The 27,987-nt window shown below is 38.0% G+C and overlaps 2 long non-coding RNA genes across 2 annotated transcripts; one reads left to right on the forward strand and one right to left on the reverse strand.

The window, feature by feature from the left end:
- Positions 1 to 1,705: 1,705 nt before the first annotated feature.
- LOC110062649 (uncharacterized) lies at positions 1,706 to 26,907 on the forward strand. The gene is made up of 3 exons (XR_002298124.2): positions 1,706 to 2,631; positions 2,841 to 2,923; positions 25,723 to 26,907. It is a non-coding gene; the product is annotated as an uncharacterized LOC110062649 (long non-coding RNA).
- LOC110062648 (uncharacterized) lies at positions 6,496 to 13,593 on the reverse strand. The gene is made up of 3 exons (XR_002298122.2): positions 12,838 to 13,593; positions 12,480 to 12,710; positions 6,496 to 6,601 (listed from the first exon to the last, which is right to left on the reverse strand). It is a non-coding gene; the product is annotated as an uncharacterized LOC110062648 (long non-coding RNA).
- Positions 26,908 to 27,987: the final 1,080 nt, after the last annotated feature.

Raw genomic sequence — 27,987 nt, forward strand, 5'->3', positions numbered from 1 at the left:
AAATAATGCTCTTGATTCCTGGTTCGTTAAACAAGTTACAAATATTATTTGATGGATGTTCTAATGACAAGGCCTCAGATGAAAATTGGTTTTCATTAGATTAAAATGAAGCTCCCATTCTATTTTTTTTTTTTTTTTTTTTTTTTTTAGGTTTAGGAGGTATTTTAATACACTTGTGATAGCATGAAATTGTTACGATGACTGAAATCCAGTAGACAAAACACGTAGCTAACAAGCGCTCTGTGTATACGAGATCACACAGAGCCACTTGTTAAATTAACATGTTAATTACGTTGCAGCGAATGAGCTTTAAGAGCGTGGGAACTCACTATATAAACTTTTGTTTAGCACTTCAGTCAAGGAAAAGCTTGTTTACATTTTCCACTTCAATTGAAAACCGGGTACTTTGTTTTCGGTTACCAATCTGGAACAAACACCTAAAGGCAAAATTCTTTCTCTTCACCCCCTGCAAAGCGAGAAATGGAGGGATAGATAAGAAGTTCCTTTTTAGGCCAAGAAAACAACAAGTGGCCTACTCCACAATGGGCCTTAAATGGTGACTTCGACGGAAAATTAAACAGCAGTTATGAAATGATGAAAACAAACCATGCATGTACTTGTAGAAATTAATTTTTTTCTCCATAAAACTTACTCTGTATCTGTTTTACTGCAATCCTGAAGCCTTGATCTCTACTGTTGAATCTTTTGGCCCTGTGACAAAATGATTATCTTCAAATTGTATCGGTTGCCTAGAGCAAGCATCTCATTTTCCCTTTAGAACCATGACTGATTACGTTGTACAACCAAAAGTACAGCTAAACTTTATGCTGTAAATTTAACTTTAATCTTGTGCATCTAGCAGTATCACTGATATAGATAATCATTATACATGTAGATGGTTCTCCTAACTAAAGTAATATAGTGTTTAATAATCACGAGTATTTTTCGAAACAACTGCGTAACATATGGACGTTTGCCGATTTCTTGCAATAAGTCTAAGTTATGAATGCATCTGCATAATGCTATTTATAAGAAAGCGATAAATCTTCGAGAAGTATCCTTACGTAGACCATGCTAATGGAAAACGCAAAAGGCTTCATGAATTCAGTCAATTTGGGTACATTGTCATCGGCATTTGTTGTTATTCTTTTCTGAAATCCAAACATCTTGTCAATACATTCCATGTGCGCCGGGTTACAAATTTGGTTAATGACATAACACGGCCAACTTTCGAAAACAAGGCTTTTGCCTTAATGAGGCCACATTTAGCTACCTTAAAGTTATTTCGTTAAATAGGTAATTTGATTTATTGTCAAATTCTCTCGCCTGCCCTTGGTGCTTCTATATACGAACCTTGGTGAGCCTATAAACGGCTTGTGTCTCCTGAACTGATGCAAATAAAGTGAGGAAACTAAAACATTTCAAATGTCTATGAACCCTGGATTATAAGTTGTATATTCTTTGGATTTTTCTCTGTTTTTTGTTTTCGTTACAATGGGCACATTTGAAGAAAGTAAAGCAAAGAATAAAGCGACTTATTTTGCTAAAGCAGCCCAACATACCTCCAGTTTTGGCCACCATGCATCTCAGTGAACCTCCTGAACGTCCGCTACTTAAAAGAACGCCTGAGTTACCCTGCCCCTTTCATGACCCTAGTCAAAACTAATTTTATGGTCATTGAAGTAGCTCGGGTAGCTTAATCTGCAGTTACATATGCAGTCATGAGCAAACCCACACCTTTAACCGTTCCTTAACTGGTTTGTTTTCATACCATGCACTCAGCGAACAAGGGAATCCCAAGGCATGGCCACGGCCTTGGCAATTATCATGATTAGATGCTCAACTGGACACAAATTGGAAAATCATTTCCAATGATTTACTTCTATTATTGGCAAGTGAAGTTGAGGTATCTTCTTTTGTTTGGAAAACATGTCGAGAATTCAGATCAAATGGGTTGACGCAATGTAAGGAATTCGTCCAAGGAGGTATTTGCAAGCTCGCATTTACAAGACCTTTCGGGAATGTACTGAGGATCGTAACACCAGAATACTGAAGGAGTTTTGTCTCAACCGAAATCGTGGTCAAACCGTAAAGTTCTTCTCCAGATGTATGGCAAGTTACTTCTCTGACAGTGAAATGGGATATAAACATGACCGATAGCGGAATTAACGCATTTTGGTGGTTCGCATTCGTGACAATTGCAAGAAACAACTTACAATGATTTTGCAACTCTAGGGGGTTGTATTTTGGAGCTTGATCAACACTGAAAAATCGCAAGGAGAGAAAATCTGCCGGACGAAGTTCTATGCCCTTTTTATTTTGACTGGAGTTCGAGTCTGATAACCAAGCAGGAGCGCCAAAAACATCACGAATCCCTACCGATGTATACAGAATACCTAGCACAGAGATTTCCGACTTGGTGCAAGACTTCAAGTGCCAGATTTCGAAGCGATAATTAACAGATCAAAACACTGGTAACGTTAATTATACCAAGCCGCCGTCTCCAGGCAGATGGATCGATCAGGCCACAGGAATGCACTAACGTCATGCACTGTAGTTTCTTTCCTCTCCAAATCAAACATTGATCTCCCCTTGCAAAGATAGCATTTCGTCTGAACAAGCCTTTGACAGGTACCAGTTGTAAATTTCTAGAGTAGAAGTTTCAGCTTTAGATAGGAAAAAATGGTTTTGCTTGAATGAGTTGTCAGTTGATGACCGTCATGTGGAAGAATGCATAAGAAATTTCAGTCTTGAAAGTAAAACATATCTGAAGAAGCCGATATGCCGTTTGCAAAATCGTTTTTCAGTCCACTGAGTCGTGAATGTTCTTTTACACTTAGATCAACTCTTGAGAGCTATTAAATGCAAGGTGAAGACTTGGTGGAGACGCCAACTTGGTTAGCAATTGTTAAGGTGAACAATGGTAAGTGGCTCTTGACGTTTGTGTTCAATTTGGATTTGTTATTTTCTTTCTACATTTGTCATATATTTCGTTCTGCAATTAATTTTGATGAAAATATTCGAAGTAAAGTAACCAACGTATCTATTCTGACAGCTTAAATGTACCTTAATGCTTAATAACTATTGACCTATCATAATACGGGAATCACCTTAGTTATTTTATACATAATCTATCCTAAAGTTCTGTTTCAAAGCTAGCCCAATGTCTCCCGGAACAATTAAGGTGCACCAGCAATGCCCCTAAGCCTGAGAACCAACAGAGGTGGGGTTTCTAAAGAATGAATGAAAAATAGAATTCCTAAATTGACTGAGGTCTACTGCAAACTTAGTGGAATCAGAAATTCTTGAAGGGTCATTGTAACCACAACCGTTTGCCCACAATTTTGAGTAACATGAGGGTGGGTGACATGAGGATGAGATTACATGATTGTAAAATTAATTCAAATTGCCAAGCCTCTGTTCAGTAAGAGATCAAAGATGACTTAAAAATGTGGCCGAGGAAACAAATTAAACAAATCCTGAAATGCTATCACCAATATCTGCAATGTGGACCTCCAACATTGGTACAGATTGTCGCGTTTCTCTACATTTCAGCAAAAAAAAACAAAACACCCATTTTAACAAAATAGAGAACGTTGGAAGAAGACTTTTAAAACTCAGGAAATAACGAGGATTTTCGATTATTTAATAATCTTTAGGGCGAAGACAAATAATCGCAAATATTACATGTTTTGAAAATATTTTAAACAAAGGCCAGATTGTTTCCGGACTGTCAGATTGCTTCCGGATTCCATTTTTCATCACCTGTCTTTTCTATTTGATATATGGTGTCGAAAACCACGTCTGGTAATTGACGCTAGGGCGGATTGGGTGTGGTGAGTAAAAATGTTTCTAGTAAATGTGCATTTGCTAAACAGCAACTAGAAATTGAAAGGTAAATTCATGCTTTGTGACCATCCAAACCGTGAACGTGATACAGTACAGTTTAAACAAATTACGTGCTTTATTTTTTTTGTTCTTTTCAACTTGCGTGATACTTCATACTGTTTAGGTCTTATATATACGTTATCTTGCTTACAACCTTTAGGTTGCTATTTAAATCCATTATTCATATTGTGTTTCAGTCATCATAAATTGTGAATGAACAATTAGTCTTCCGCCTACATTCGGGACTATTTATCAGTTTGCAGCGTCATATAAGCCGACTGCCTCTGTACATGAAGAACTGGGATCAGTTCTATGGAAAATATTTACACTAGTGTTATGTTTCTTATTACTTAGACTTAATAAGAGAAATTGATTTACAATATTTAGAAGTGTCCAAAGCCGTTTAAATCTATACACAGGTAATCCCTTTTACATATAATCACCTCCCTTTATGCACACAGTTTATACGCCGTTGGTTTCGCTGTTTTATAACCTCTAAGTGACCTAGCGTTGACCATAGGGTTTGTTATTATGCTTTGCCTTTTTGTTTCAACAAACGACATTTGATGTCTGCGAAAAAGAACAAAATTAACTAAACGTAAATTGCTCATGGAACCGCAACACGCCGTAGGCAACATCGGTCTAATTCATGTTAATTTTAATTGCCTTTTGCAATGAAAAACATCTCAAGATCAATGCATAGCTCTATAGCTCGCAAATATTCTTAACGACATCAACCTATTTGATATTAAAAATTGACCGTAACGATTTTTCTTACCATGTTTTCAGTTAATCGTGCTTCCCTGCGAAACCGGCTTCCAAGAAGATTGCACGCTGTTGCGCAATAATGAGCTGCTCTTTGCATGATATATAAATTTCAATCATACAACGTTATCTGCCCCTGATAACACGTTATCATGTACTGTGAAGAAACCCAATGTTACCTGCATGCAGTTGGGTACAAAAGTAAAACCACAAAATTAATAGACGGCCTGGTATATTACAAACCACGTAACGCAACAATAAACTGTCTTAAGTTAACTTCCACCTTAAGTCTAATTATTGCTCGGCGATATTCACGTCTTTTTCAAGAGCCCTTCGAAACTTTTCCAAACTCTAAATATATATATATATATATATTTTTTTTAACGGCTTCTTCTCTAATCCCACTCCAATATTACTGAGCTAGTACTCGGTTGATGTTTTTAAATCCACGCAAGTCGCGACGTCAGCACCATTCTCTTTACAAGACGAAAACTCTTTGCTTCACTTCAAAACTTCGCACGACGGATATATAATGTCAGCCGTTTAAACACGGTCTGCAGGCGCATTTCTTTGCTTCTGGGTAGCGAATCACTTTTATTACTCCGTGGCAGTTCACTGATTTTTCTTTGATAGTAGCTTCGATGGGTGCACAGCACGAGCAACTTGAAGCAAATCCAATTCTATGGCTGAAAGGTTTCGCCGACGACAAGCATTTGCCGCTACAACCAGAAGTTGAAATTTTGAACTTGCACCCGTCACTTTGCATCTGGAGGAAGCCTTTTCGCACTTCACAATCTGAAGTTGGTCTTGGCCAATATTGTCTGCTTTTTTGTTTAGCCGTGACAATGACGATCAGCAAAATCCCTACCACGACTTTGGAAACGGAAAGCAACATTTTTAAAACGCCTGTAGGGATAGAAACAGTTTCGAATTAGCCCTGAAAAGCGGTTCTTTAGTCTATTATCTATCTAACTGCTCATGGAATTATATGATTGGTATTAAAGACAAAGCGATCCCTCAAGTCCGTGAAAGATCTCATCTAAGACAGCAGCACAGTGTCTCTAGTGCAACGATGGAGTTTTGATAGTCAATTGAAAGTTGTACAGCACAAAATAACTGGAGTTAAGCTGTGAATTTAAAAATGGATAGGTTTCTTTAACTGAGAGTAAAAGACCGTATTGACGTCAGACCAGGCGCTTAAATTCACAAAACATACAGAAGAAGTGAAATAAATTCTTTTTTCTTCTAGTCTCGCCCGCTCAACTTTCAAAACAATTAACTAGTGTAGGGTGCTAGTTTATTGTAATGAAAGACCTGTTTTGTTTGCAAGTTACATCCTAAAAGCCAAAAAAGTCCCAATACCCTGCAATATGAGTTTTTTCCTTGTGCAATTTCGATTGTAAACTAGACTGGTTATCTATTTCACCCACCTGGGAGCCCCGTGCGGTGAAAGCTAGACGTGTATTTGCAGCACTTCAGTCTAAATCCTTTCAAATCGTACTCCTCACTCAAGAGGCGACACGCTTACTACTTCTGCGGCTCGCCAATTGTTTTCTGATCAGTAATTACCAAAACATAATGAGAACAAAGATTCCCTGTGTACAATGGCCACCGACCCTTCAGTGGATCGAGTTTGACATGTCAACGACAGTGCTTTACACATCCTCATCTAATCACTCCATTAACGTCAATTGCATTGGTAATAGTTCGACGACGTCAGTTCGACAGCCAAGTTGATTTTATGTGGCATATTTGTCAATGCTTTTCTATGAAAATCATAAACTGTAGGCCACTAAGGTCATGATCTTTATGTTTATATTAGCTCAAAACGGCATTAAATACCCTGCTCCCGGCACACTTCGGTAATCTGATCGCGTCTGTATCTCAGCGATAGGTTCGACGTCTTCAATAGTCCTTTTCAACGCATGCGTAGGTTTAATTCAGCAATCTACAACGAAAATTAACTTTACTTTAGGTTACTACGTACAAACGTTTGACTGAATTAGGCAACGCCAGACTGAGAAAGCAGCGTGCTTCACAAAAACCTGAGTATGTCGGGAGTTTTAGTCCTCAGACAGTCCAGAAAAATATTTCTGTTCGTTAAAATAACTGAATATTAACCTGCCTTATATTAGAACTAAGTACTTTATTTTTTAATTCGAACGGTTAGAAACTATCATCAATTGCGTATCAATTCAATTGCATATCAATAAACTATAATCTGTCATTGTGGTTTATGCTCAATCGACTTATTAAAACATGATAACTAAGGTTGACTTTCAGAAGTAGGCCAAAAACACAGTCGGGTGCCTATTCGAAGCAATATTTCAGTCTAAAAATTTATTTCAAATTAGCCACTCTTCCAAATCAGCGAACACCGTTAAGATTAAAAGCGTTAAGACCTAATAAACTTTCTGTCGCGAAGAAAACATCTCTTATTGTCCGACTTGAGGAGAAGACATAAGCTCACGGGAGCCAAATGATAATACAATTTAGGATCCAAATTAGTGTCCTGTACAACAATTTTACATGGCTTTTCGTTGACTCTTTCAGTTGCAGTTGCAGATAAATTTGGAGTGCCTACAGCTTCAAACTCCACAAGATTTCATTGCCTAATTCTTTTAGGGCGAAGGTGGCCAGTTATTGTACCGAATAACAACACAACGAGAAAATACGGTGACAAGACAAGTAATTGGTGTTAATTCTTCGTGCATCCGTTTCACGAACTAGATAGGACACGAAAAATAATCAACACTTACGGACGTTTTGAAGTATTTTTGCAGCGTACGTGACCAGAAAACTAAGTATCCTGCGTACTACTATGGGTGTTTTCATGCAATCTGACGAATTTTCAAGCAAGTGTTTGCTCTCACGGCAGGTGCATCTGTACGTACCTAGATACGATTGAGGAGTGCTGTAACTGGAATCTCCTACACGGGTCTGGAAAGTTCTTCCTTTAGCGGTAAATCATGTGAGTGGCTTTCAGAACACGAGAGCTAATTAAAGGCTTGACAAAGGTGATTAATTAGGCCTATCATTGCCTGCTGGCTGGACACACAGAGGAGATCATTAGGTGCATGTGCGGACTGACTAATGAGACCGTTATGCCTTGTCGTTGTGTCACATGTCTATAGCAGGGAGAGTAAATCCTGTTGCGTCTTAAGCATTTTCAGTGCAAGATTTGATATCTAAATCGTAGTAATTCTAAAAGACGGTGAAATTTTTAACTCCTCACCCAACTTTAAATTGATTGGCTACCCTTGATACCACATCATTCTCGCTTACATCGCCTGTGTTAAGTCCGCATTCATCTTGAAGCGGGTTATTCTAAGTTGATTCGATGAATATATCAACTTTCACTTCATACACTTCTCTGGTGCAATGTCACGTATGGGAGCTGTTTTGTACAGTTGTACCATTTCTACTTTGTTTAAAATGAATAAATTACCGACATAATTTATGCACGGTTAAAAAGTTGTGATGTTGTTTACTCGAACAAGTTTTAAAACGCTTTCCATTTGTCATTTTCAAGAACACATGTACAAGTACGATTCAAGAACTAAGGTTTTCATAACGTTTGGCCCAGGATTACTGTTTTTGAGTGGAAGCTTAGTTGTCTTTCAAAGAACCTCAATTACTCTGCGTTTTATAACAGAAACTAGCATGCAAAGCCAGATTAAATCATGGAAGTAAGTTATGACCTTAAATCAACTATTATTTCATTATTTGTTAATAGACACAGCACTTTCCTATCTAACTATTAACTAAACTATTTTGATGACTTTTCTTACTTGGAGGCTTCTTTTCCAAGCTTAAGAGTAAAAGCAGCTTCCATTATCTAATCTGTTCGAATTTGTATTTCAACCTTTACTTAGGGGGATATGTGTTTTGTGTTATAATTTGCTTAAAAAAAAACGTGAGAACGTTGAATTGACGCTTTTGCCATCTGTTAACATTGTTATGCAATTCAAAATGGCGGCTAGATTTCGTCATTTGGCAATCCTCTAGGGACTATATGGCGTGCCAGGTAGAACGAATGTTCTTTTTCAACAGAACGCATAGCGTTTCTTTCTGAGTGCATGGTATGACACGTGTTTTGAACAATAATCGATACTGCTATGGAACAGCATTACACGAAGCTGTTTAAGTTTCATCTGAATGGTCACAAACTAGGCTTCCATTGTAAGGTCACGAACTACAGTTTTGTCGTTTACAGACTTTAAAATCAAAAACGCATTGTACAATACTTAACACTATTATAAGGAAGGATGAGCCAAATCCTGGGCTGTTATTGGCTACCGCCCAAGTGGGCAAGATGGGACTATCGTGCCCGCTCGGGATTACCCGCTGTGTCCCGCAAGAAATTGGTTTTCTTTATGCCACAATCTTTTATTGACCAAGCTTGTTCGATCAAGATGGCTAGATATTGGCCTCGATCAATATCCAGCCATCTTGCCCTCGCGCTTTGTCAATAACCCATATGTACTACACGAAATTACAGCTCAATAGCTTTCATTTGAATGATCAGACACTAGAATCTCGTTTACAACGTGTTCTTGAGCTTCTCACTTCTTAATTATTTTTTTTAATTCTACCAGGTCTGTTGGCTACCTGCTTATTCCCTTATCAGGCTCGATTTGTCGTTATAACTGTTTCTTGAACTTACTGGCTTTTAATAAGTAAATGTAGTCTTTTCAAAATCTGTACCTTTCAGGACCAACGCTACGGACGCCTTAACCGAAAAATCTAGCCTGCTGTCGGGTTGTTTTTCGTAATTTCTTCCATTCTTCCCCCCACCATGGCCATTGTTGTTCCTCTTTGGTGCATTTGCACTTTGAAGGTTCTGATTAAATAATTTTTTCATCGCGAGGCAAGGCAATATATCATTAGAAAAGTTATTTGCACTGAGTGAAGAATCCCAATCACAAACAAGAAAGAAGATTGGTGATCTCAAAAACTACTTAGAGCTCAAAACGTCTTTTCCAATTCCAGTACAAACAGCAGCCAACCCCTTCAAGCTTTGCTAACAATGTACAATGCAACCAACTTCTCTTTCTGCAGTTGTTAAGTTTTTCCCGTACCTACCCCTTCAAGCTTTGCTAACAATGTATAAAGGCAACCAACTTCTCTTTCTGCAGTTGTAAAGTTTTTCTTGTACAAAATTTAAGAAAAAAGCGTAACTTTAATATTGTTGGGTAAATTATCAGCAAAATTACATCTGTGATGGCTCGCAAAAATACCGAGCCTTCAATATGCTTTCAACGAATTTTCAGTAAATATGAGTTACTATGCTTTCAAGAAATATTAGTAAAAGATAGGCTGCTTACGTTTTGTTGTTCAGTTGAGGGATAAATATTCAACAAAAAAAGGGGCAGCGATAAGAAAAACAACCTAACGATGATGCCTGGCTTGACTTGCCAAGTAAGATTACGTCTGAAATCTTTATCCAAGAAACATTAGTCCTCGAATCTCAAAATCAATTCACTTCAATTCTTCTGGGTTTGAAACACTGTACGTTGAACTAAGAGGCAACGTCTGCTAAACAACGATTTCAAAAACGAGGAAAGGAATAACGAACAAAAGTCATCGATAAAAGAATGTTCGTTTACGTATCTTCTATCATAACAACTCGGCAATACTTTATTTTCTAGGAGAAATATGGGGAAAATTCGGACTGGCATTACACCGGAATCACAATTTAGCAAGTAACTTCACTTTCCCGATCAAGTGGAATCCAAAGATTCCCTTTATCTTCACAGGGATAGACAAATATAACGTTTTAGGTTTTTACGTATTGTCAGTTTCCCACGTCTCCGTATAACTCATTTGCTGCTTGTCTGATCAGAACAACGAAGCGAACAACTTATTGTCTACATATTCACGTTCGCTATCTACAAATTCAGTTCTGTAGCAATCACAATTATTATACTTTTTTTTCTTTTCTGCTTTGTATTTAGCACATTTCAATTTGTTATAAGACTTTACAAACAGCAAAACTTTGACGATTCATTATGGAGGAACTTCGACGTAGATGATAACTCCTTTACTTCCAGACGGTGATTGCCGCAGAGTGTAGGAAAGAATACACAATGAATGTAGAGTCAAATATAAAGAAAGCGTCGATTTCAATAAGGATCTAATAAGAAAGTGGACCTTGTTTAAAAACTTGAACAACGTAAATTAAACAGTTTTCAAGTTGATGCTGACATTGTCATTGCCATATTGACACTACCAGTCATGGCAAGAGGTCTTATCAAATAATAACAAAATAATAAAGTGGAAACATAGAAATTCTTAAAACGTATCAAACCATGGTTTCCAAGCTTTGTACAATTAAAAATCTTATCGGGAGAGAAATCTATTAAATCCCAATAATGCGAAACTAAAATTTTGTCGAAAATGTATACGACATACAAAAGTGAAACAAATGTCGTTTCCGTTTATGACGAGCCCTAGCTGTAACAACACAGTGATCAGTCTCTGTTTTTGATAGCTTTCTTCTCATATTTTCAATGGAATGGTGAGATTGAAAAAGTAGCACAATTCAACTACAGCTAATTCTCATCCCTTCTGTCAATGATCCTGAAAGCAAGCAGCGTTTGCTAAGTGATATAATCTAATAGCTTTTTGTGTTCGCGACTAAAATAGACTAAATAATGGGAATAAATAATGGGAATAAATAATGGGAATAAATAATGTAACTCCACTCTCACTTAGATTCAATTTAACATGGTATCTTTTTCTCACCTGGGAAACTTGTCGTTACTCTTCCTAAAGAGAAACGTAAGACGTAGAGAACTATGACGGTTTTTTTTTTCTAAGAGCTGCAACATTTGAAGCGTCAATATCAGTCGTAGCAAAGACAGCTCGACCAATACTTCGAGATCCCCAAATGCTTTTTTTATGGTGTAAATATGCTTTCAGACAAAGAAATTCGAAAGCATTCTTGTGAGAAAATTTACAAGATTTACTTTATATATTTTAGCATGAATTGTCAGAGACACAGATACCAAGAGAAGAGAACATGAAATACTCCCATAATCAAGAGGGTAAAACTGGGTGTGACTTTGCGTGACTGTCGAAAACCTTTCTTCCTTGTAACTTTACTCCAAGAGGAATTTAAACCACATCAGAACTCTAAGAAACCGCTCTTTTAATTGATGTCTTGAGCCCTAAGGTCTTTTATATATCATGCAAATTTCATACCATGTTCCGTGTTGTTCATGCATAAAGTCGGCCCGCTTAGAAGCAGGCAGTGCAGGCTGAGATTATAAGCTTAATCCAGGCGTACGGCGCTGAATCTCGACAGCCTTCCTCAGTTCAATTTTGTTTGCCCGAAAATTACCTGTATTGTACAAATGTATTTACTTCCAGAAAGGCCTTTAGTAGCAACGAGAAAAGCAGTAACGTTGTACACATGTGTTTCGTCCGTCGTTTCGATACCTATAGCGGCCCTATCTGATGCACTTTATTGCACTACTCATTTCCTTTCGACAGCGCAAAGTTTCTACTCATTTTGAATATGGAGTGATAGTTAAAAGCAATAGCCGCAATACTGAATAATAGAATAGCATAAAAGATTCACATTTCTTGTATGCCAACCAGGATGGCAATTTTCCATCGACTAAACGATTCCAGTTTTCACTGACAAGATCACATTTATCTGACGCTGGTACATGCCACGTCACTTACAAATAACTATCCAGTTGCTGTGATGACTTATGACTTTGTTGTCATGATTTTGTTGTCAGTTATTGCATTGTTTCCAAATTAAGTTGCTGTACGCTACATAACAGGAATATTTGCTTTCACCCGGAATGTCTTACCTAAGATGTAATGGGAAGACTTCTTGTGGGTTGAGTTAAAAAATCGAGTATGGGCAGCTGATTTCACAGAACTGAGTTCCAGTTGATGAAGGTTCGTTAGGATTATCTACTTGGATTGTCTTGCACTACAATGTAGCCCTCGTTCCTGGGGGCGTCATTAAGGTGCTTGTCTTTAAGCCAGATGACAGCAATTAAATGACTTGAGACGCTTTTTCCTTGAGCTCTAAATAGCTTAAGTGAGATGTCAGACCCATTGAGATTCCAGAATAATCTGAGAAGGAACTGTCTGGTTTCCAAAACGACTGATTTGCATATAAACTTTAAAATGAATTATAAATAATGACATTAACCAATGTACCTTCCTACGAAGAGAAGAGGTTATGTTGTGATATCAACCAAATAAGTCGTACAGAGTGGGCTCAACTGCGGTTGGTGTATATTCCAACGTGAGCAACACTGTCGATGTCAACTGAAGGTGAGCCTCTTCCAGACTTGCTTTCTTGGGGTTTTGTTCAAATAGGAACACACATGCACTTAGTCACAAGCCATACCCACAGGTTCATTACTTAATGATTCGTTGTCTTCTGTCTTAGCCGTCCGACTATGCAAATTTTTAACAGTGTTCTGCTGTTCATACATAAAGCTAGGTCACATGGAACTAAGTGGTGTAGGATTTGGAGTGTTAGCTGAAAAAAACCGCCGGAGCCAAATATCGTAACTGTACTGCTCAAATTTAGTAAACCATACATTTTATTTACAGTAAAATTATTGTATCGAGTACGTGTCCTTTGTAAAAGCCTACTGTGGCTGGCATAAATGCACTGACCTACTAATTGATTTAGGGACGTTAGAAAATGGGTATCCACTTTGAAGTTACAAAATGGCTTCAACACCTATCAGCAACATCAAGAGAAAACTTCTTATTCATTATACGTTTGTTTAACGGGCTAAATTAGACAAAATTTCGGCGCTTTTGCTGGTATTGATAAAAATTAATCCAACCATAGTAAATCACACAGGAAAAATAACTTTTTGTGCTCTATTCTTGCGTAGTTAGGTTCAGCTATGCGTACGATACCATGACTAAATACCTTTAAAATATTGCTCCAAACCACCTTACCTACGATGTAACTGATGATGAGCTTCTCAGATGGGGGTCGAGTTTAAACTTTGAGTACTGCATACCTATGACGTGCTCTAGTTGACGACATTTTGATTAATTTCCTTCCTGGTGGCTGATAAATTCAGCTGACAATAATTAAATCCGATTTGACAGACCTTTTCTTAGCTTTGACGCACTTGAATGAGATGTGAGACCCAATGAAGTCATGATGACAATCCTGAGTAGCTTCGAAAAACAAGTGTTGGAAATCATGTCATGAAAATATCATCAAGAAGATTACCTAGTGTGCTATTTTTGCCTGGCACGGATCATGTGGCATTTCTACATGCGGATTTTAATGTACATGAGTTCATGTACAAGCTAGAGGATAAATGAAAGCCTGACGGAAGAAGCATGTTCAGTTACATACAGTAACGATGTTGAATATAATATAATAACGATAAATTAAAGATATGTTGTATTGCTAAACACGTTGTAGTAACAGCTTGTTCATAACTGCTGTTTTTTCGTCCTCATCAGAGCAACTGTACAGCAACTGGAAACAGCTCACGCATGGGCACTTATGTGCGACGTTATGATCAAAACAAGTCTATCTAAACTGCCATGCATTTTTCGAAAGCTGTTTCCAGTTTTGAACATTCACATAAAGAGAGAGACAGTGGTCTTGAACTTTGTACATGTACATATAATATATTAAGCACTACAACGTATTTTGCATTCAAGCATACGGAACCAGAAACTGATTTACCTCAAGAAATTAAAGATATGCTCTTTTGCTAGACACATCGTAATAACAGCAGGTTCATTACCGATTTTGTTTTCGTCCTCATCAGAGCAACTGTACAACAACTGAAAACAGCCCACGCATGGGCAACTATGTGCGACGTAATGATCAAAACAAGTCCATCTAAACTAACATATTTCGAAAGCTGTTTCCAGTCTTGAACATTCACATGAAGAGAGAGACAGTGGTCTTGAACTTTTTACATATAATGTATGAAGCACTACAACATATTCTGCATTCAAGTATACGGAACCAGAAACTGATTTACCTCCATACACGAAACTTGTTAGAGTTTCTTGCCATGTGATCTTAAACAGCATCTGGCGTCATAATTAACTTTTCTGAGAATTACAACATTGCTTGCAAACATTCCCGCTACTTGTACTTATATTTTCTTTGTAACAGTCAAAATGGTACGTTCTCAAATGACTGCAACTTGTAACTTGTAAACACTTAAAAAGCGATATGGCAAAGTAGGAGGTGGAACTTACACTTGATGTTCACACAGGCAACATTGCCAGTATATCTCGCCTCTTCATCGTAACCTAACTAGTACACGACATCAAAGATACACGTTCCTTCAGCTTGTAGTTCTTTTTAACACGGTGAAAACTGAGATTTTCTAAACTAGCTTATATTTGGCAAATACGCAAAACCGATATGGACTAGAAGGAGAAGAGGACTTGATGTGCATACAAAAAAATACAAGAAACGTTTGCCGGTACTTCTTGCCTCTTCGTGTTAAAAACGGTTGTATCATGCATCCTAATTAGCACACACAAGAAAATATCACTGAGTAAATTCTCCTACCCAGTTTCTTCGCGTGACCTAGAATGAATGGTACCTTGTGGAGTCACCGCAATTGTAAACACTTCACATCAATTTGGTACGAAGGTGCAAGAGAGGACCATCCCCTACGGACTGCCGCCATATTCTGACAAGATGTTTTACTGCACCATTATCAGAACGTGTAATGCCGCATGTCTCATAAAACGACCCAAAGCCTATATGAAATACTTTTGTCGGTCACTTCAGAAATAGAACATTTAAGGGGTAATCTACTGATATAGCTTTTCTTAATGCTATTTTGCGTGCATTGATGTTTACACTAATGACGCACTTGACGAAATGACTGCTGTTCTGCCCTACGACGAGGGCTTCAGGCACTCACAACAACTTGATGACACGTGATTTCATCTCAGTTCGAGTGGTTTCGATGGTCGTAATTCTCAGCATTGGTATATCACTATATTGCACTTTAGGTTTTTTACATGAGAGTTGAGCCAAGAAGAGATGCACGAAAGGGTGCCCAGTTAGTTCGTTCATATTTAAGTACAAAACTCTGTTGGTTTCTTTCGGAAAATCATCCCCTTTAATTGCCATGGTCATGCATTGTCTGACATTGTAAGGGGCTTGTAGACGACGACCACCGCAAGGAAACATCTCTAATCAAAAAAATTAAAGACAAGAGCAACGGCCCTTCACGTGAGGTATACATGCATCATTGTGCATTGCTTTCCTGTGCTGTCTGCACGCGACCAACGTGAAGTAATCACATTCTTGGCTTTTTAGAATGCACCAAGCGTAGCCGTGAGTCTTCTATGCTTCTAAACGGGGAGTCATCACATTCTTGGCTTTTTGGAAAGCACCAATCGTAACAGTTATTTTTCTAGGCTTCTAAACGTGAAGTCATCACATCCTTGGCTTTTTAGAAAGCAGCAACCGTAACAGTTAGTTTTCTAGGCTTCTAAACGTGTAGTCATCACATTCTTGGACTTTTAGAAACCACAAACCGTGACAAAACGTTTTCTATGTTTCTAACTGAATGTAGAAAAATTCTTGCACATTCAGAAATAAATGTGAAAAAATTATATAAATTTAACCTAAAGGTTAAAAAAAAAATAGATAATGGAAACGTTTCACGATTATAATGAAGACAGTACAGATTCGCAAGATGGCAGAGTAAACTTGGTTAAGCATTTTTGAAAGACCACACTTTCATTTCAACTTAATTTTTGGTAGCGTCTGACGGAAACAGGGATAAAACCTCTTCCATGACATATTTCCTAGAAATTTCAATCAATAAACGTAGCGTTTAGTAGGCCAGATTAGTAGGCTGGTTGTGGCCAGTGACCGTTCATTGTTAAAGGGAATCTTGGATGAAAAGTAGTTCAAGTTCAAAGTATACCTAATGGTTCTCTTTAACTGATCCTGGGCCTTTAAGAGTGCCTGCCCGTAAAAATCAGACAAATTCTTAATTTCGCGGCAAGGGTCGAAAATTCGATTTCGCTCATATTCTTATGGTTGATAGGCTAGGGCATGACAAAAACTACTGGATAGTTTTTTTGGCAAAATATCCTTTTATTTCAAAGAAATATGCAAATTACCAAATACCGTTAAAATCGTCATTTGACGCACCATTTTATTAAACAAGTTTGAGAGCCTCGCATGCAAAACCACATCATTCTTCCGTCTTTAAAACACTCAAATATTTTTGTGCAATGTTTAAATGTGTACTGGGTTGATTTTAGGGAATGTTGCGTTGTCTTTTTGGGTGCACAATAATTAAATTTCGAAGACATGTATTTCATTCACTTAAAAGTACTTCGTGAATATAATTAATTTTCACCATGTGCGAAACTTTCAAATGGACCAAGCTTCTGGTGGTTGAATTGCAGAAGGATGGTCTACAGATTCCTGTAAATATTTCTTTGGGCAAATGATTGTGAGCGACGCGAGAGCTTTTCAAAGTACGTCAAAAATGCAAATATTTGACCATCCGTCGTCAAATTTCAATTTACGAGTTAGACGTATATTTTAGCATGCGCCACATGACTTGACCTATGTTAAGTTGAAATAGACACAGAGCTGATAATTTCGAAATGTTCTAACCGCATTTGCTGTAAAAGGCAGGTCCAAAGCCGATTTGACGTGTTTCTATCACCATTCTTCGCACATAAAGCAGAAGTTTGGTTTTGTTTACATAACGTCCGATGTACATCGCCAACTGTCAACTTATTTAACGGTCGAATACCATGAATCTGTGACCCTCGTTCGACACATATGATCACCACTGCATCTAAGTCAAAAACGGCTAAGTCATTTGTAGATAGTTGCTTGCTTTGCACTACACCAAAATATTACGTTTGATCATCATGGTTTGATGGCTTGAATCCTTGCTTGCAGCGGTTCCTTGTTCGTCACGCAATTCTGTCATCCCATTTTAGGGGGTAGGGGTGGGACAATTTCTATCCTGATACGTAAGGTTCCGTAAGGCTTGCAATCACTGGGAGCACGTAATCGGGTTGAGTAGGAAGAGATTAAATTAAGAAATGAAAAGAATGAATAATTTACCATTGCCCCTGTTGTTATCTTTTACTCGACCACCGCTACCTACATGCCCCTGCGTAATACTGTAAAGCTAAACTCATACCTAGGTCTTTTCGCGCTATGCAATTATTTTTGGTTTACATGTAATACAGTGGGCTATCCCCGGGGAAATGGGTGGCGACCGCTTAATGGGGCTAGCCGCTTAAATAGAGGTTGGTGTACCTTGAATATTTAATTTTTCACTATCGGGCTATAAATTTCTTGGTGAACATGGAGTCAATTCAATACAATCATGATAGACGTGTGTTTGAATTATCACTCGTCATGCACCTTCAATTTCAGACTCTTCTCTGCCATCGCCCTTTCCAAAACAAAGTTCTTAAATTATGGGTGGCCGCTTAATAGGGGTAAAGACAATAATGAAACCCTTATGGGAATGACCAAATGATGGTCGCGGAGGTAACCGGTCAATAGGTGTTTTATTTACAATATTTTACTGACGATAATTTTGGACTGTATTGACAACAGTCCTCTATTTTCTGTTACATACCAATGCCTCGCCACTAAGCAAACAACTGATACGCCAAACAAAATGGCATGGCCAGGGCTACTTACTCACGTAATTACTAATTAAATTTAGTCTGTTTTTCTCACGAATTAGACACGTTGTGATTTCCTATTTTTATTTCAGGTAGTTCTTGCTTCATTAATCTATAACTTTTTTATGGCGATTCAGTCTTAAAATTCTAGTGAGTACAGGTACTAGCTTTATCAGCTGTTGTCTGAAACATCAGAACGTACAACAAACGTGATATGGACCGAGGCCACGTACACTATAGAATATGATTATATAAATATACACATATATTATTATATATATGAAAAAACAGAAGAACAATGATTAAATTGTTTCACTTATGCTGAGAGTACTCTACAAAATAGATCAAAATGTGTAGCATATGCCGTGACAGCACTGCGTGACGAACAACAACGGCTGTAACATTGTCCTGCGCCGACACGCTTATCAGCAATGGTCAGCAATCGATCAAACGCAATATTTTGGCGCAGCGCAAAGCGAGCAACTATCTACAAATGTCTCAGCCGTTTTAGACTTTGATGCAGTGATGTTCATACGCGCAGAAAGATGGTCACAGATTCATAGTATTCGACCAATATTAGGTTGACAGTAGGCGATGTACATCGGATGTTAACCTTGTGTAAACAAAAGCGAACATATGCTTTATTTGCGACGAATGGTGAGAGATCGACTAGAAACACGTCAAATCGGCTTTGGACCTGCCTTTTACAGCAAATAAGGTAAGAACATTTCGAAATTATCAGCTCTGTGTCTATTTCAGCTTAACATAGGTCAAGTCATGTGGCGCATGCTAAAATATACGTCTAACCCGTAAATTGAAATTTGACGACGGATGGTCAAATATTTGCATTTTTGACGTACTTTGAAAAGCTCTCGCGTCGCTCACAATCATTTGCCCAAAGAAATATTTACAGGAATCTGTAGACCATCCTTCTGCAATTCAACCACCAGAAGCTTGGTCCATTTGAAAGTTTCGCACATGGTGAAAATTAATTATATTCACGAAGTACTTTTAAGTGAATGAAATACATGTCTTCGAAATTTAATTATTGTGCACCCAAAAAGACAACGCAACATTCCCTAAAATCAACCCAGTACACATTTAAACATTGCACAAAAATATTTGAGTGTTTTAAAGACGGAAGAATGATGTGGTTTTGCATGCGAGGCTCTCAAACTTGTTTAATAAAATGGTGCGTCAAATGACGATTTTAACGGTATTTGGTAATTTGCATATTTCTTTGAAATAAAAGGATATTTTGCCAAAAAAACTATCCAGTAGTTTTTGTCATGCCCTAGCCTATCTACCATAAAAATATGAGCGAAATCGAATTTTCGATCCTTGCCGAGTTATTTTCCATTTTCATGGACAGAGACTCTTAAGTTGATATCTCTGTTCTTAGTTCAAATAAGAAGTGTTTAGTTTTCAGTTTAAATCACCTGGGCGTCGCCATGTTTACTTTATGGTAATTTATGATGTCATTGCGTGGTCAGAGATCTCGAAATGGAGTTTACAAAAGAGGATGGACCATGTTCAGCTGGAATGTGAATTATAAACAATTAGAAGCACTTTTATATCTCTAGATTCACGCAATGCTGTATTTTAAAAGTATCCAACTGCGTATTGACAACAAAATGTCCCATCAAACTTTGCAAAAATAAACATGGGGGCCCGCGGGAAACTTGGACTCCTAAAATAGCTGAAAAGAAACATCCAGCATTCAAAACAGACAAAAAATTATCGACTTCAAATCACTGAAACAATTTAACACAAACACCAGCTTGGGATTTAAAACAAAACTGTTTTTTAGTCAAGATTCCCTTTAAAGACTGCCGTGTCCTTCAACAGAATCTTTTGATAAATAGAAGACATGTACCTTGTGTGCTGTGCTGTGTGCTGTACTGTGTTTCCACAGCTCTTTCGATTAGAAAATACCGCGAAGAAAAAGAAGAAAACAACTTGTTTACTCTGATCATCAAAACGTAAATTCTCTTTGCTCGTGACATTATTACGTCAACAGCTCGTTCTGTGTTTCTACTACTAGCGTTCTATCAGGAATTCCGTTCTCTGATTGGCTACGCTACTCACCATCTATTCTGTGATAAATAGTGAGTAGCCTAGCAGTGTGCCCTTGTTAACAAAATGACAGCTGCCTCTTGGCGTTTTCGAAGTGTCTGTGATGAGGATTTAGATAAAGTTTTGAACGACTTGCAGATCTATACTAAAACAATTAGATTATTCGCTCTCGATTTCTATGCGTGATGGTTGACTTAGGCTGCGCCCTCGTCAACTATCGCGCAATAGAAATCTCGACCTCATAATCTAATTGTTTAATAGTAAGACGATTTTAAACCAATCAGCGCGCGTATTTTCTTTGGGCTATTCTCACTGCATAATTAATTAGCTCATTGCAAAAGATACTATTATTTCCGTGTTATTCCCGTTATCGCCCGTGCTGGTAGCGTCGGTAATGCTTTGAGCCATTTGGAGTTTAAATTAGGTCGTTTCGCTTGAACCGTGGTCTTTTCGTCCTGTGCTCCACAAAGACAGTCATCTTTTGCTATCCACCCACCTCCCCTGGTGGCCGTTGCATGCCTACTTCCTCGTCAGTCGCTGCCTCTTCCCATAACTTAAAGTGCCTATGAAGTAAAAAATAATTGCTGCTTATTTGAAAGGCTTTTCAAAATAAAGAAGAATGGCGTTTTCCTTTTTGGAATATCTTTTTTCGTTTGAGAGATATTTACGTTTTTGTAAGGAAAGTGATGACGTCATAGGTGGTTCCACTAAAACAGCACAACACTCAATCGACAATAACTTAAGAAATATTAAAGCAGTGTTCTTTAAACTTGGCACCAGAAATGTACATCACAAAAGAAACATAATGACCCCCGTCGTGTCATTGCCATGACAACAGTTTTGCCGCTGGTTCTGTTTTAATTAAGACTTAAATTCTCAGATTTTATCTTAAACAAGGATCATCCACTCCCACCAATCTAATGGGGAGAGTTAAGACAATATGGGAACCATGTGTGTTCCGAGCAAGACCCTCTGTCCCACTTGAAAAGGTTGCAAATGGGAATATTTGGTTTTTCACAGAAAGAGACTGGAGCCAAGAGTGTTGCCATGGCAACAACATAGTAGGTGTCATTCTGTTTCTTTTGTGATGAGCATTGCTCGTTCCAAGTTTGAAGAACACTGCTTTAATATTTCTAGAGTTATTCTCGATTGAGTGTTGTGCTGTTTTAGAGGAACCACCTATGACGTCATCACTTTCCTCATTTGCATAATACAAAAACGTGAATATCTCTAAAACGAAAAAAGGTATTCCAAAAAGGAAAACGCCATTCTTCTTTACTTTGAAAGGCCTTTCAAATAAGCAGGAATTATTTTTTACTTCATTGGCACTTTAATCTTATGCGAAGGGGTAATGAGTATGCAGTGAGGATATGGTTCTATTTTCTGAACACATATGCTGTATGTAGCTTGCCTCGTAATTCCAGATGTGGAAAGCGATCCAAACATTTCTATAGCATAGCCAGATAAATTGCGCAATCTAAATCAGTAAAGCGAGAACGATCAACCATGACTCAAGGGCGCACGTCCAATCTCCTAAAAATGACATGTGCAAATCGCCGCACTAACCAAAATTTGATTTCGGTCGCTCTAAGCAAAAATAACAAATTGTTATGAACTTCGAACGCTAAGAATGAACCAGTTCTTAAATCAACGAGGAAAGCGACCTCTAAAATAAGGATCTTGTTAGGTTGTCTCTGATATAACTTGGCAACAATTTTTTTTCGGACGTTTAAAGGCTATTTTCCTGAGATTGGGATTAGAAACTCTTTCGTCAACAGTTGTCATCAACTTCCACCAGAGGTTCCGACGTTATTTTTCTCCTTGTCTGTCCCGCTATGCGACATTTTTTATCATTGAGACAAACTTAAGATGTTTTAGAAAATGCATGTACTTTTTAAAATGGACCTCTTTTTCCTTAAGCCCTGGTCAAACGACGCATGATAGTTGCGGATAGTTGTAGCACGTGCCTCCGTTTAACCAACTACCATGCACTGTCATCGACTATCGTAAACCATCTTTGAGCTTGATCAAATTCTTCATGATAGTCGATGGTAACGTTTCCCGTTTGCCCACGCCTATGATAGTGTATGATTATCATGGGCTATCATGCACCGCGTGTAACCACGGCTTTGGTTTGTAAGCCGAGCCTGAGCTCGCGAAATGTTAGTACACGGTATTCACTTTGGCGAGAGAGGAGCTCGAGAGGTCCCTCGCGACGGGAAGATCAGTTACCTTTTAGCTACAGCAGACTAGTGCTCTGTTAGGTCATTTACTAAGATGTCAAACCACGTCCAATGAATATCTTGTGTCTGAATGACACTAAATGTCACTCGTTAATGAAACGTATATGAGCCTAGCACTGGTCACTGTTAGCGCTTTTAGCCCTTTTCACAGACGACATTTTGGATATAATTCTTTAAACGTAAGGAGTACGATGTCCTTATTTAGAAGTCGCGAGCCTTCCTTTACAAATGAGCTAATTGTTGAAGTGACCCAGACAACGTGATGTTGAAACTCTTGGCAGAAAAACGTTTGGGAAACTTTCATGTCGTTTTATGTAGAGAATGCCAAGGTGATGCTGATGTCTCTCGTTTTCAAGCTCATGTAAGCCAAGCGCAGAACATTTACTGGATAACTTTAATTGCTTTTGTTTTTGAGTACAAAAAGTGTTTGCGAACACAACTTAATAGTGACGGGCGAAGTTAATGAACCATAACGCACTGGTGTTTGCGGTGACGTCATGGAGTTTCTAAATTGTGTGATAAGTTAAATTGGAAAGAAAGAAGATGAGGCACAAGGATTAACGAATTGTAAAGAGCAAGAACAAATCTGCTTGAAAGCGACCGTTGAAAACAAATCAGCGGTTTGTCTCATGGCAGTTAATCCGTAGACTAAAGATATCTCAGAACGATAAACGTTGTTCCGCAAACATCACTCTCTCTCTTCGTCGAGATCGGCTAGGAAAACCTGCAACTTCAGCAAGTCAGTTCTGCCTTCTAGCGTCATACAGAAAACATGACTTAATAAGCCATGCGGCCTTTTCACACTACGTATTTATGATCGAATTTGTCCGTTACTCAAGTGTAAGCACGTAATTGTCTTCTACCGTTTGATGTTTGCCTCCCGTACAACTACAGCGGTCGAAGCTAGCCCTCCCTCTTTTAATAGCTTCAATGCTGCAGTACAATCAAAGTACTTTTTATGAAGATCTTTTAAGCACCGAACAAAGGGCAATTTGCACAGATAAGAACACGGACATGTAAGAAAGATTTTGATTTTGCGCAGCTTGTTTCTCGCCATGTATCAACACAAGTTTAGATCAAAACAATGTACAGAAATTTAGTCAAACTCACCTTAATTGAAAGCTGCTCTTTTGCGTAGCTTGTCAACCTCTAACGATATTTTTAGTCCCAAGCAGTAAATTGTTTAAATGGCTGTGGTAACAATTATTAGAAACCAAGAGAATATCACGTAATTTATTCAAGATCGTAAAATTTATTTGAGCCCGAACAAAGAACTCATTATAGCGAAAAGGAAATCAGAAATAATTGTCACTGTGAGGTCATATTGTTCACGTTCACAGTGAAACAAAGTGCTATTCTTTTTAGCAGATTCGTAGCCTCGGGCTCTTGTGTTTAGCATTCTAACCACGACACCAGTTAGTACAAAGGAAATGTAGATCGCCAAAAGATTCACGAAAACATTGCAATATATATCGTATATATGCTGGTATGAGCATATTTTGTTTGCAAATTTGCGTTATTAGTACATGCTTTAATTGCACCTTAATCGAGAAACAATAACAAGAAACTACCAGTACAGAACGTTTCTTTGCTTTTGTTTTGATATTAGATTTAGTTTTTCTATATAGGACAACCAGAGAGTTATAGCGGGTTGCCGTCACTGATGTATAAATGGGCTTTCTTTTACCCTTCTTTTAATCCCAGCAGTATGAACTCAGAATAAACCATATTTACATAAGTTGTATTGTGAAAAATATTGAAAACTAAACGGTCCTTCTTGTGAGTAGCTTTCATTAAAACAGCTGTACACCTGAGTGTCATCCACCGGTCAACAGTCAACAGTCACGGTATTTTGAGTTATTTTGGCTACATACAAAATTACTTTTTAAATTGAAGGAAACCTGAAAATAATAGTTTGCTTAGGGAAAAAAAACACTAAAGAGAGACGATTGTCGCGGATTACAAACGACGAAATTGAAAAATTTAGGGTAAACTTTTCAAGATGCGAAAAACGTGACTGCTTTCTGTGACCCACAGACTTGTAGATTAGAAATAGCTTGTAGAGAATAAAAAGATCAGTACCCGCTTTATTTAGATTGTCATGTATACTAAGTTTCTAAATCAGAGATGATTTAGAACCCATGAGGAATTACGGATGAATTAATCATGATAAACCAAAGGATCAAACGAAATGTCATGCTAGAATGAGTGAAGGAAAAGAAGAATCAATATCATTTGCAAATAAATCAATCAATCAATAAAAAATCGATAAATTATTGTTAAAATTCGCTAGACGTGCTTTAACAGTACTCGATTTAACAGTGTTTCAATCTTTTCCCGAGAACTATAAAATTGAAGCGTCAGGAATAGAATGAACATTTATGGCCAGAAAATTTTTATATCAGTTCTTGTGGTGATAGAAACTGTTATTTTTGATAATGGGTTTGTTTGAACAATAAGTAAAACTTCACTAATGTACGCAATGTTTTTAGCAGCTGCCAAATTAAGTTGTTGTTTTGGATTTTTCTTTTCTTTTCTTTGTTTGTTTGTTTGTTTGTTTTGTTGTTTTTTTTTTCATTGTATATTTAGCAACTACAACATACGGTTTTTACAATTTTAGTTGTTGAACACAGTGCTAAGTGAATCTTAAATTTGGTCATCGATCGTTCATGACGTTGCAAATTCTTTTAAACTGAATAGTCATTTAAATTATAGTACTCGTAAGGTTCTAGAAAGGCACTCGAAACGCGCCAATTGGGCTGCATTCTTTGATGTACTTACTCCACTAAATTAATCTGGTAGGAGTCTTTCATTGATTAAAGGTTGTTTTTAACTCTTTTGTTCAAATGCATGGTGCTTGTTGTGTATTATATTTTATGAAGTGATATTTGCAATCTAATGCCTAAAAAAGGCAGCGTTCCAAACTGATGCCACTGCTTTATTAGCTTAAAAAAGAGACGAAAATTCCACCTCTGATAAATACGATTTTTATAGGTGTTGGATACATGCAGAACTAAATATCTCTGATTATGAGGAAAGAGAACCCTCAAATTCGGGAATTTAACCTATGTGTTTTTATCCTTCACAGGTCTTAATCTATATTTATCTCAAGTCTTCATTTTGCGCCAACTCCTCCCCACCTCTAACAAGAAAGACAAGTCAGCTACGAAAATGGGCTTTGTACTTCGTGTTCGTCGCCCTTGGGCAAACAGCTCTTACAGCCTTCGCTGAATTTTGCCTTTCATTTCTTTTTTCGCCGTGCTTCTATCAGGAAACAGAGCAGTGATACACTCGGTTACCTATGTCAGCCATTGCAGCCATTTTTCCGCTACTAAGGTGACAACTATTCAAATGCATGGCGATTTTAAGAAGTTATTTCACGGTTGATAACTTTTACAACGCAGGAATCATTAAGCTGCAGGAAGAATTTATCTCAGTGAATCAAGATCAGCAATTTATGATATCCAATAGAGACGTAACCGGTGTAACAAAACAGACATGGTTTGTTTTGTAACCTAACATTTTTTTGCCAATGTCTTTTGTTAGTTGAAATAGCCAATTACAATGAGAAGAGCACGAGACAGATTCGCGGTTATTAACGATTAAAATAACTCGCCCTGACTCCCAAGATACATGTTTACACTTTTAGGAAGTGTGACGCACCTTTTGTGGTCTTTCCAAGAACGGTCTTGCATTAGATCCTACATTTGATTCTCACCAAACAAGCGCCACTGGTAATACTTGGGAATTAAATGGGTGTTTGTGAACTCAAGCACGCACCAACGTGCTTAGGTTGCAGCCAGAAAGTCTGAGTGATTTTGCTATTAACCAAGTCTGAGTGACGCCACTGCACCCTATCCATGCGCTATTGAAAGGATCAGATCTCCAGTTCTGGATCATTCGTTCAAGTTGTTTTTTTTTTCAGTCTTTGATGCGTTTTCCGGGGAGGAAGTTTGAAACTTTGGAAGAAATCATGTGAGCTTCATTCAAGCACGTATGCAACGTCGTGACAACTTTGTAAAGGAAGATGTTAATTAAGAAGCCCTTGACTGAAGCCACGATTTGGTCAACATTTACATCATTTACATAACGCGAAGTAACCGCAAAGACACACAAGATGTTCCCAACAAAGTAAAAAGGCAACGAAACTTTGTTTAGCCAAGATAATCGTTGGTCTTTTGTGTTGGGGTAGTGGCTGCTGCATTTTCGTGTATTTTCAGACAGTTTTATCCATATCACACTATCAACAGCTTAATTAAAACTTTGATTATGATTAATGTGTCCTCATCTGTACATCAGTATTTCCTACAAAGACTAAATAAACCCATAACGTATCTCTTGGTAATTGAGATTTATCACGCAAATTCCAAATAGCCTGAACCAACCTCTCACAATCGCTGAGCATGGGCGGGGTAGGTTAGGCTTATTTACCAGATGTTTAATTTGAAGAAGTTAAATATGCAATATAGCGAGACATTTATTCTTTTGGCAGAGCTAAGAACTCCCAGAACAGAAATACAAGTCATTATTGTTTTCTGGATCGACGCGTAACTATTTTTTAAAAAAATGGATTGTTGTAAACCGATCGGTTAAATTATTATACATCACCTCATGAGTTGTAAATCAAATGTCTCCTACCTTAAGTTGATTTCTCAGAGGGAATATCAAGCAATTATTGTCAACTTCTAAAGCTTCCTTGCTCCTCCAGAGATTGCCTTGGGTCCAAAACAATCAGTCGTGCAGTAAACAGCGCACACGACGTCCTAGAAATCTGAATGCTGACGGAACGATGAGCGACAGCGATAGGTAACAACAAAGATTGCGACAACGATAATAACGTTATTGACTAGAGCGACAACACCTGAGGACGATGACGACTGAATTTGATGACAGAACGACGACCATAAAGTAAGATGATGGTCAGAACAACGGCGATTACGATAAATGACGGTGCCGATGATTACCACTCGTCTTAATTCTTAAGTGGACGTGAATATCGAAGGATAAGGTTAATATCCTCAGCTCTCCACAAGCAATGATGTAAATGACTGTTGTGCTTAAAAGGGTAAAGTCTACATACGAGCCAAGTGGCCCATCAAGCCGGAGCTTATCCCGGTTACTGTAGCATGAATCGACCAGGAATCTTTCTACTCTCCTCCGGATGGGATGCTACTCCATCGCAGGGTTACTCCCAGCATTAAATTGGCCGGTACCCATTTGTACACCTGGGTATAGAGAGAGGCACTGTGAGAATAAAGTGTCTTGCCCAAGAGCACAACACAATGTCGCCGAACGACTCGAACACGGACTGCTCGATCCGGAGTCGAGCTTGATAATCATGAGGCCACCGGGG

The sequence above is a fragment of the Orbicella faveolata genome, unplaced genomic scaffold (assembly GCF_042242905.1).
Source record: "Orbicella faveolata isolate gen_17 unplaced genomic scaffold, um_ofav_v1 contig_13, whole genome shotgun sequence".
NCBI classification, from domain to species: domain Eukaryota; kingdom Metazoa; phylum Cnidaria; class Anthozoa; order Scleractinia; family Merulinidae; genus Orbicella; species Orbicella faveolata.